At 39.2% G+C, this 10,432-nt stretch overlaps 1 pseudogene; it reads left to right on the top strand.

Moving 5' to 3' along the window:
* The first annotated feature begins 7,755 nt into the window (after window positions 1-7,755).
* On the top strand, window positions 7,756-8,413 carry LOC100686314 (annotated as a pseudogene).
* Window positions 8,414-10,432: the final 2,019 nt, after the last annotated feature.

Below are 10,432 nucleotides of genomic sequence, written 5' to 3'. Positions count from 1 at the left end.
TGAGTTATATCTGAGACACACAGAGGTAGACAGTATTTTGTCAGAGATACATCAACAGCTACTATAATAAAGACCAGCAGAGGGGATCCCTGGGTGGCTCAGCGGTTTAGCGCCTGCCTTTGGCCCAGGGCGTGATCCTGGAGACCTGGGATCGAGTCCCACGTCGGGCTCCAGGCATGGAGCCTGCTTCTCCCTCCTCCTGTGTCTCTGCCTCTCTCTCTCTCTCTCTATCATAAAATAAATAAATATTTAAAAAAAAAAAAAGACCAGCAGAAATTTGCATCCAGCATCCCTTTCTAAAAATTGCCCTCCCCAATCTTTGTTCATCTGACTGTTGTCGGAGCTACCATAAGGTGACCCCACCTCGAGGCCATCATTTATTTGGCTAGCGGTGGACATGAGATTCAAGGTTAATAAAAAAAAATAAAGAATTTTGGAAGGAAAAAAAAAGAATAAATCAGCCTCTTCTGGGTGTCTTCAATTTATGACACAAAGGTCAGGGCCAGATGATAGCCAAGCCAACCAAAGAAGCAGAGGGAGCTGACTGTGGGCAGAATGAATAATCCAGATACATCTCTACCAAAATGTAGAGAGAATAGGAGAGAAAATCCTCACGTCAGTTGAATCTGGTCCCAGTTGAACCTGAAGCTTAATCATAGCCTTTCCCTCAGTCTCTGATTCCAATATCTTCGTCACAAAAGTATGTTGTTTTGCTTTATAGAGTCTGAGGTGATTTCATATTATTGGAAATTGGAGTCTTAACTAATGGGTATACTTTAACAGATGAAAGAATACAATCTTGATCTCACAACTATTTTTAGCTGGGGTAAGTCCAGGTCAGCCGTGGGAGGGTGGGTACTCCCATAGGAAGGTGGGGGAATCAACATATCAGCTTGTTATTGTTGCACTTGTATTTGTTCCATTTGGCCCACCCTCCATTTGTACCAAATGATCACACTGGAAAAAAGGGGGGATTCCTAAGTGTTCTCACATGTAAGAAAATTCATAACTTAAATTGCCAGGAGCAGGTAAGGGCCTCCTGTATAAAGAATGACAAGAACGGGAAGTGAAATCTCTAGTATCTTAACAAAAGAGAGCCCCAGAAATACTGAAAATTTATGATTCCTGGCTAAAGGGTTTCTTGGACCTAAGAAGTAAGCATTTTGCAAAATAAGGAAGTCTGCCAGGAAAGTAGAATTTAAAAACCTTCAGTGGAGACTTCACATGAAGCACTCTGAAACAAAAAGTAATTTCTCAGCAACAAAGCAGAGTTCAAGATTTTGGAATTAAGAAAAGTATGGACAATGTAAAAAAAGAAGAGCACCACAGATTTCAACTCAAAAGCAGTGGCTCCCAGGGTATGTGAGGAGAGTACTAATAGTTCATTCTGATATTTATAAGTCCATCTATGTGTTACATACTTCACAGCAGCTGTTGTGTGGTCTGTGGATGTTTGTCTAAAAGCAAAGACTTTCCTGGTAACCACAACACTTCCCAGGAGGTAAGATGTATGTGTGTATATGAGGGGGTGTGGGATCCATAAGCATGTAGGCGTTGAATTCATCAAAGCTTACTGTTTTCACTAGATGGTGGATAAATTGTTCAAAGGATGGGCGCCTGGGTGACACAGTGGGTTGAGTGTCTGACTTTCGGTTTTGGCTTAGGTCATGCTCCTCAGCGTCATGGGATCCAGGCCCACCTTGGGCTCCCTGCTCAGTGGCAGAGTCTGCTTAAGACACTTTCACACTCTCTCTCTCTGTCTGCCCCCAGTCTCTCTCTATAAAAGAAATAAATACATAATTTAAAAAAATTGTTCAAAGGATCACATGTTGGAATTTTCTGATTAAAGGAGCCTATCCCAGATTAATATAATGTCTTTCCTCAAGTAATTATTTCTGTGCAAAATCCACTCACTCACTCATCATTCATTTATTATTTAATCCATTGGGCACCAACTGAGTGCTAAATTCTTGAGTTAAGACAATAGAGTGAAGACAACAGACACAGAAACATCTAATTCCAATACAGAAGTTAAGGGCTTGCAGACCTATGCATCAGATTCTACTAAAGGCCTTAAGAAAGCCCTAGTGTCAAGCTCTGGAGGGAACAGGGAGCAGGCCTATTGGAGATCCTGGCTCTGACATGAATTCTGGGGGATGATGAGGAGTCATCCAGAGTCTGAATGAGGCGAGAGCATGGCAAGCAAAGGTAGCAGCATATGGGAAATCTCAGAGGTAGGGAACACGTGGCCCCTTTTTAGCACTTGTACAATGCTCAATTTGTGTGTGTGTGTGTGTGTGTGTGTGTGTGGCATCATCCGTGGGCCTTTAGATAGCCTCTGCTAGCAACACTAGTGGAGGGGTGGGAGTGAAGATCTTTCAAAGAACCACTAGCCTTATCACCACTGGCTGGGATGACAAGTCCCAACCCATGGCACCACAGTCACCACACCATGTGGGTAGCCATGATATCACACATTGTCACTCTGTTCTAAGAACACAAGGAAATGCAGGATTTGCATTTCACAGATTACCGTTAACATTTTACAGATGAGGACTTGGAAAAACATGGAGAGGTGCTGACATAATTTACCATAATTTCACAGTGGTTCTGTGCTGGAGAGCTGTGTGGGGACTTACTTGCCTTTGATCCCTTCAAGTAATCTCATGGCTCAACTGTGTGGCTGCCAAGTTGCTGGAAGAAAGAGATGAGGCTATAAACGGAAGGCACAATGCTTCTTATTGTATACTAAGTGAACTGCAGTGATCCTGTGGTTTTGGTGGGTGTCTCCACTTATTCATGATTCTTGATGAAAGGGTGTGTCTCACTATCCTAAAAGGGTTTCTTGAGACAAGGTTAGGTTTTACGTGGTGCCTTATGATTATGATAGTGAGCAAAATGCTTACATTATTAATTCCCAACTAAAAGTTTCATGGTATTCTAGTACTCTTCAAATGTAATTCTGCAGTCAATGCTCAATAATTGAGGGGTTGCACTTTATGTATTCCAAACTCCTTGTCTATCTTGTTTTTACCCCCAGCTGCTTTACCTTTGTCCAACTCATTGCACTACATCATTCCATAGGAAGTTGTGGTGAGAGCAGGAAAAACAAGCAGGACACAAACTGGCCATTTTGTTTCCTCCTTTAGTAGTTCTGGGAAATAATTTGGTAGAATGTGTACCTATTGGCTAACGTGATCTTGGGGCTTATCTTTATTCATGTTGCACTTACTTTACCCTTTTACCCTTACCCTCCTCCGTCACCTGCTTTTCTCCATGCCTACCCACCACACATAAACACACACACACACACACACACACACACACACACACTTCTTGCAGTATACAACTGATGGTGGGTCATAGTATGTAGGATTTCTTCTTAAGGAAGTAGAAAAATGTTTGAAAAACATATACTATACAAAATCTCTAGACTCAGAGTATGTCCTGGACCAACCACTTATTATAAATTTGATCTTAGGCCTAGAACTCACAATCTTTGAGCCTCATTCTTCTCCCATGAAGCTGAAAGTATTAGGTTAAATGTTTTTTATGCCCCTTCTTATTCTGTGGGGTTCACATGAGCAAAATGAACTTTGCACCTCGTGGACATGAAAAATATTCATTTGATGCTTTAAGTTGGAGTGTTCTTTCTTTGCTCTCCAACAGCTGGAGACAATTAATTGCAAATAAAAAATTTGTCTGCAGCCCAGCTTTAGAGAAGAGATACTTTGTAGATGGAGTTTCCATGAACTTTGTGAGATTTATTAGTTGTGGAATACAGGCGGTTGGGCTTGCCTGAACCAACTTTAAGTATGGGATCAGAGTAGTACTTACTTATGGAGGCCAGAATCTACCTGGGAAGAAGTGACACTGATTATCAAAAGAGACCTGGAATCTCCAGTTATAATTGCTGTAGTAAAACAGGTAGAGGCATGAGTTACTAATCAAGCTAAATATTAAGGTTTATATTTGGAATTTTTACCAGAAATAGAAAAAAAATTCATTTTCAATCAATTGGAGGAAGTTTACTTGTATTTATTCAGATATTTACATCATCTTTCCAGCAGTGGATTTGACTTATATTCTACATATAGGAGATAGGTTTATGAAAAATGTGTAGGCAAATGGCAACAGGAATGCTGAGCACCAAACAAATGAAAATTTTTCTTCAGAAGGATGATTAGGATTACTCTTTTCCAATTCTTTTCTGCCCTTAGTTGTTTAGATTAGTGGCAGGTATGTTATTCTAAATTACTAATTTTTCTCTCAGTTTATCTAGGAATAAAGTAGGCCCAGGATTTTTAGGCTGTGTTTATCATTGAGGGAAAACAATAAGTAGTCTTTAAATATTATAGATATTAATTTCTTGCTGTAGCACAGCTCTGTTCTGCTCAATATTTCATACTTTTGATATAGTTTTCAAAACAATGGGGGAAAATACATGTGTGTGCTTTCTATGTCTTTTTCTTGAAGGAGGTTTGGAGGAAGAGGGAATAAGATGTGATTGGTTAGTTTATTATGATTTACTTTCTGTATCCATAATAAATGTTTGAAATTTTTTGTTAGTCTATTGTCTAGTGTGTCACTCCAATAAAAAGTAAGTCTGAAGGCTGATCTGTCACACACATATGCTGTTGATCCACTGATGTAAGTTGGAGTTGATTTTCCAAAAGCAGAGATGAAATTCTACTATCTCCAACATTAAAAATGGCTCACATTCATGTCTAGTAACCCACATTGGCTGTGTCTCCCCCGTAGGATCAGTTTTCTCTGTGTGAAGTTGCCCCTGTGAGGAACAAATGAACTACATTGCTCTGACAAATGGAATTAACTTTATTAATGGCAACGTTGTTATAAACTCTGTCCCTAAACTGTTGTGTCTTTATCTTCCCTACTCTCATTGAAGAATTAGTTAGATGTATGAATTCATTTGAATCCAATTAGCAGGTGTAGGGGAGGAAAAACTTTCTGTCTACCTTTTCGGTTCATTACCTGGGACCCTGTCAATTTGACAAAGATTAATAGAAGAGAAGCGTACAAATTTTATTTGCTGTTAATCTGTACATGAGGAAGAGGCCTTCCTATGACAAAAGTGAAGACCCAAAGAAGTAGATAGGCCCAAGAGCTTATATGCCATTTCAACAAAGACTGAAAAATTGTTAATATGTGACATGATGATGGAAAAGCGTTTTGGGCTTCGAAGAGTGGCAAACTGTGGGAAGATAAATAAATGGAGGAAACAAATGTAAAATAAGGGCTAAACTTAGCAAGATTTGTTTGTGTAGTGGGAGAGGGGATTTATGGCAGTCCTTACTTCTCAAGACTTTCTTTCAGTCAATAAAGGAAGTTAAATTCCTGTTCTTCCTGGCATGGGAATTTTGCTACTTTCCTTCCTAACCTGTTCTGGACTCATTTGCCTCTAAATGGTACTTTCTTTTCTTTCGAAATTTATTTCTTCTTTCTAGTTCAGTTTCCAATCCTGTTAAGAGAATTTTCTTTCATAACTCAATGCAAAATGAAGATTTCTTAGCGGGCTGGTTCTTCACCAGAGAGCTTCCATTTCAGGGTTCTGACACTTTGCATGACCAATTGATAGCAGCCTCTAAGTTCATTCCAAATTTAATAGTGTTATTTTTAGAGCCCATCTTGAGCATGTTTAAAAGAAAAAAAAGTGTTAAGTTTATACATGATTAAGAAAGCTTTTTTTTTTTAAGATTATATCTATTTGAGATAGAGACAGAGAGAGCTTAAGTGGGGGGAAGGGCAGAGGGAGAGGGAGAAACAGACTCCCTGCTGAGCAGGGAGCCCAATGTGGGGCTCTATCCCAGGACTCTGAGATCATGATCTAAGCTGAAGGCAGATGCTTAACTGACTGAGCCACCCAGGCAACCTGATAAAGAAAAAGCTTTTTTAAAAAAAAAACCCAAATTTAGTGACTGAACTTAAAGGAGATGTTACCATTAGTTTGTGTGTTATTTTGAATATAAACTTTTATATTCAACTAACATAAGCCAAGGCACAGTCCCTGTGTAAGAATAGGGACTCCAGAGTCAAATCACCACAGACAGGATCCTGGCAGTTGTAATAGGCAATTAACCTCTCTGCCTCTCAACTTCTTCACCTTTGAAATGAGGACAATAAAAGTCCTTAACCTGTGGAATTGTCAAACTGAAATTAAATAATACAGGTAGAAAGTCTAAGAATAATGTTTGCTCCATAGTAGAGATGCAACAAATATTTGCTCTTGATTTTATTATTATTGACTAAAAGTCTTAATTTCTCATATGCTCACATTTTCTACTAGTGTTAGGTCCACATATCTAAATGGATATCTAATTATTGTTTTATCACTTCATATAATCTAAAAATTAACCCATGATTTTTTTTTGCACAAATTTCTCTCTAATCCCCCATTTCTGTCAGGAACAGAATTCCTACTATTAGTAGACTTGTAAACTGGTAAAGCCATTGTGCAAAACAGTATGGAGATCCATCAAGACATTAAAAATAGAACTGCCATACAATAAAATATTGCCACTTTTGGGGGTATTTATCTAAAGAAAACAAAAACACTGATTCAAAAAGACATATGCACTTTTTTTTTGACATATGCACTTTTATGTTCATTTCAACATTTTTTTACAACAGCCAAGATATGGAAGCAACTAAGCGTCCATCAAAAGATGAATGGATAAAAAAAGATGGCAGTTCTGTACTTATATGATGGAATATTAGCTTAAAATGACTAAAATCTTGCCATTTATGACAACATGGCTGGACCTAGAGGGTATTAAACTACATGAGGTAAGTCAGACAGAGAAACAAACACTGCATGATCTCATTTATATGTGGAATCTTAAAAACAAAACAAAATAACAAACAAAACAAAATAGGAATAGACTCAAATACAGAGAACAAATTGGTGGTTGCCAGAAAGGAGGGAGGGTAGGAAGATGGGCAAAATAGGCGAAAGAGATTGAGGCACAAACTTCCAGTTATAGAACAAGTAAGTCACAAAAATGTAAAGTACAGCATAGGGAATAGAGTCAATAACATCATAATAACTTCGTATGGTGACTGAAACTAAACTTTCAGTGGTGATCTTTGTGTAATGTATGTAAATGTGAATCACTGTGTTGCATACCTGAAACTAATATAATAATGTATGTCAATTACAGTTTGTAAAAACTACTTCCTTTGGCACCCAGTTACTCAAGCTTCAAACCTTGAAATCTACCTAGGGCTCACCATTAACACATACACACCATTTCACAGAAATTCTCTTGCATCCAAATTTGCAATACATCTAAATGTAACTAACATGTAATCCTATGATTTATGATGAGAAGCACATATTTGGTATTCGCCTCTGGCACAGAGTACCAAAAACTGTTGACATTTCTTAAGAGATGAGAGCAACAAAGGTGTCTTTTGTATGTTATGAGGTGACTTTTGAAAAGCATCTCACAATGGGGATTGGTTGCCATTGGAGCCAACCACCTAATTGGGGGATTGGACCTCCTGAAAGAGGAGATTGGAGAGGAGCTGATGGTTGTTGAATCAATCAAAAGTGGCCAATGATTTAATCAATCATGCCTATGTAATGGAGCCCCATAAAAACTAAAAAAGGGTGGGGTTTGGAGGGCCTCTGAGTTGGCAAACACGTGGAGTTTGGGGGAGAGTGGCTTATTCTTGGAAGAGACATAGAAGGTCCATGTCTAGTTCTTTCCTTTTGGCGATGCGGCCACAGCCATGAGTACGCTCAGGCTTCAGAAGAGGCTTGCCTTCAGTGTTCTCTGCTGTGGCAAAAAGAAGGTCTGGTTGGACCCCAATGAGACCAATGAAATCACCAATGCAAACTCCTGTCAGCAGATATGAAAACGGATCAAAGATGGGCTGATAATCTGGAAGCCTGTGACTGTCCATTCCCGAGCTCGGTGCTGGAAAAACACTCTGGCCCGCTGGAAGGGCAGGCATATGGGCATTGGTAAGAGAAAAGGTACTGCCAATGCTCGAATGCCTGAGAAGGTAACGTGGATGAGGAGGATGAGAATTCTACGCAGGCTGCTCAGAAGATACTGTGAATCTAAGAAGACTGACGGCCACATGTATCATAGCCTATACCTGAAAGTGAAGGGTAATGTGTTCAAGAACAAGTGGATTCTTATGGAACACATCCACAAGCTGAAGGCAGACAAGGCTCGCAAGAAGCTTCTGGCTGACCAGGCTGAGGCCTGCAGATCTAAGACCAAGGAAGCCTGCAATTGCCATGAAGAGTGGCTCCAGGCCAAGAAGGAGGAAATCATCAAGACTCTGTCCAAGGAGGAAGAGACCAAGAACTACAACTCCCTCTCTCTTGTCTGTACATAGTGGCTTCAGCATTAATCAGATCAGTTATTCAATAAAACAAACCTTTATCTGCAAAAAAAAAAAAAAAAAAAAAAAAAAAAAAAAAAAAGAAGGTCCACACCTTGCCCTCTCCACCCCTCCATCTGGCTGCTCCTGAGTCCTATGCTTTTATTATTAGCCGATTATCTAATAAGTAAACTGGTTTCCTGAGTTCTGTGAGCCATTCTAGCAAATTAATTGAACCCAATGAGGGGGGGCATGGGAACCTCTCATGTGTACCCAATTAGTCAAGCACATGGGACCTCGCAGACTTGTGACTGCTGTCTGAAGTAAGGAGAGTTTTGTAGAAACCTGTGGGATCCAATACCATCTCTCTGTAGATAGTGTCAGAATTGAGGTAATTGTAGGACACCCAGATGGAATCCAAGAATTGTGGAAAAAAACCCACAAACTGGAAGTGGATGACAGAACCTGAAACCCCTTTCCATGACTTGCACTGCTACCACTGTGGTCTAAGCAGGCTGCTGAAACCTACTGACTCATCTCCCTTCTCCCACTCTTACTCCTTTGAAGATTAGTATGCACACATTGCCCAAAGTGTGTCTTTTAAAACATAACTCAGATCATGAAACTCCTCTGCTGAGAACTCTCACAGTCAACTGTATCACAGAGAGAAAAATCCAGCCCTTACTATAGCCTTCAAGGTCTTTCTGGTTGTGATACTTACCACTCTGCCTTCACTTCTTCTCCCTCTCTTTTTCACTCTCCACTCCTGCCTCCCAGGTCTCCTTGTTCATAGAACTTGTTGAGCCCAGACTTCTCTTACAGGCTTTGTTCCTTCAGATTGACAATCTACCAGGTATGCCCCTGCCTCTCCTACTGGTTCCATTCAGGTCTCCCTTGTATATCAGCTTATGAGAGGTCACCCAGGATTACTCCAAATAGCGACCATTACCACCTGCCCATCCTCTGCCTTCTCCTGACTCTACCACATTCTTCTTCAGAGAAGCACTTATCACCTGTTATAAACTGCAAGCTCCTGAAACCAGAGACTTTATTTTACTCACTTCTCTATTCCTAGTGACTCTATTGCCATCTGGCCAAGAGTAGATATTCTGTAAGTGTTTATTGAATAGCTTGATTAATAGGATCACCCCAGCAAGTAAATGAGTCAGTTATTTTAGAACCAAAGGCACAAGTTTATATTCCTTTCATAATGATTTTCCCACTTTCAAATCATTTGAAAGCAATAGGACTGCATTCAGACTTATTACCATGACATAGAACCAAGGAACTGATCATTTATTATAATTCCTTCTCTCCCAAATTTTCTCTCCTTTATACCTTCCTTCTTGGAATGGGTAGAACAAGACTGTGGTCTTTTCCTTTAGTTCCCCAAATTTTGTCTCAATTCATACAATGAGTGGTTGGAATGTATGTTATGACAATGGTTGTTTTTTCCCTTCATTACTCTTTAGAGTTATCTTCCTGTTAGTCTATGCAGGAAAAACAATGATATCTTTCTTTCTAAACAATATGCCTCTTCTCTCTTTAACTACTCAAGTCAACTAGCTGGCTCAATAATTTCTGATATTTTATTTTAAAAATCATTATTGTTTTAAAATTTACATAGAATACTCTTTATTGATGTATGGCTCTGAGTTTTATTATATATGCCTATTCTTGTGAGCAACACCACATCCAGGATACAAAATACTTTTATCACTGCTGAAAACTCTCTCGTGCTGTCCCTTTATAGTCAAATCTTCCCTCCACTGGAAACTCTGGCAATTTCTGATCTTCTTCCCCATAATTTCGCCTTTTCCGGAATTTACATAAATGGAATCACATTATGTAACCTTTTGACACTTTCTTTTACTTGACATAATACCTTTGAGATTCATCCAATTATTTTGTGTATCAACAGTTTGTTCTTGCTTATTGCTGAATTGTATTCCATTGTATCCACAGTTTACTTACCCATTCATCTATTGAAGGATATTTGATTTTTTCATTTTTCAACAATTATGAGTATAGATACCATAAACATTTAGGCATAGATGTTTTCAAGAAAGTTAAG

This window comes from Canis lupus, chromosome 7 (assembly GCF_011100685.1).
Source record: "Canis lupus familiaris isolate Mischka breed German Shepherd chromosome 7, alternate assembly UU_Cfam_GSD_1.0, whole genome shotgun sequence".
In the NCBI taxonomy this organism is placed as follows: domain Eukaryota; kingdom Metazoa; phylum Chordata; class Mammalia; order Carnivora; family Canidae; genus Canis; species Canis lupus.
Note: the sequence above shows the minus strand (reverse complement) of the source record. Positions and strands in the feature narration are given on the sequence as shown.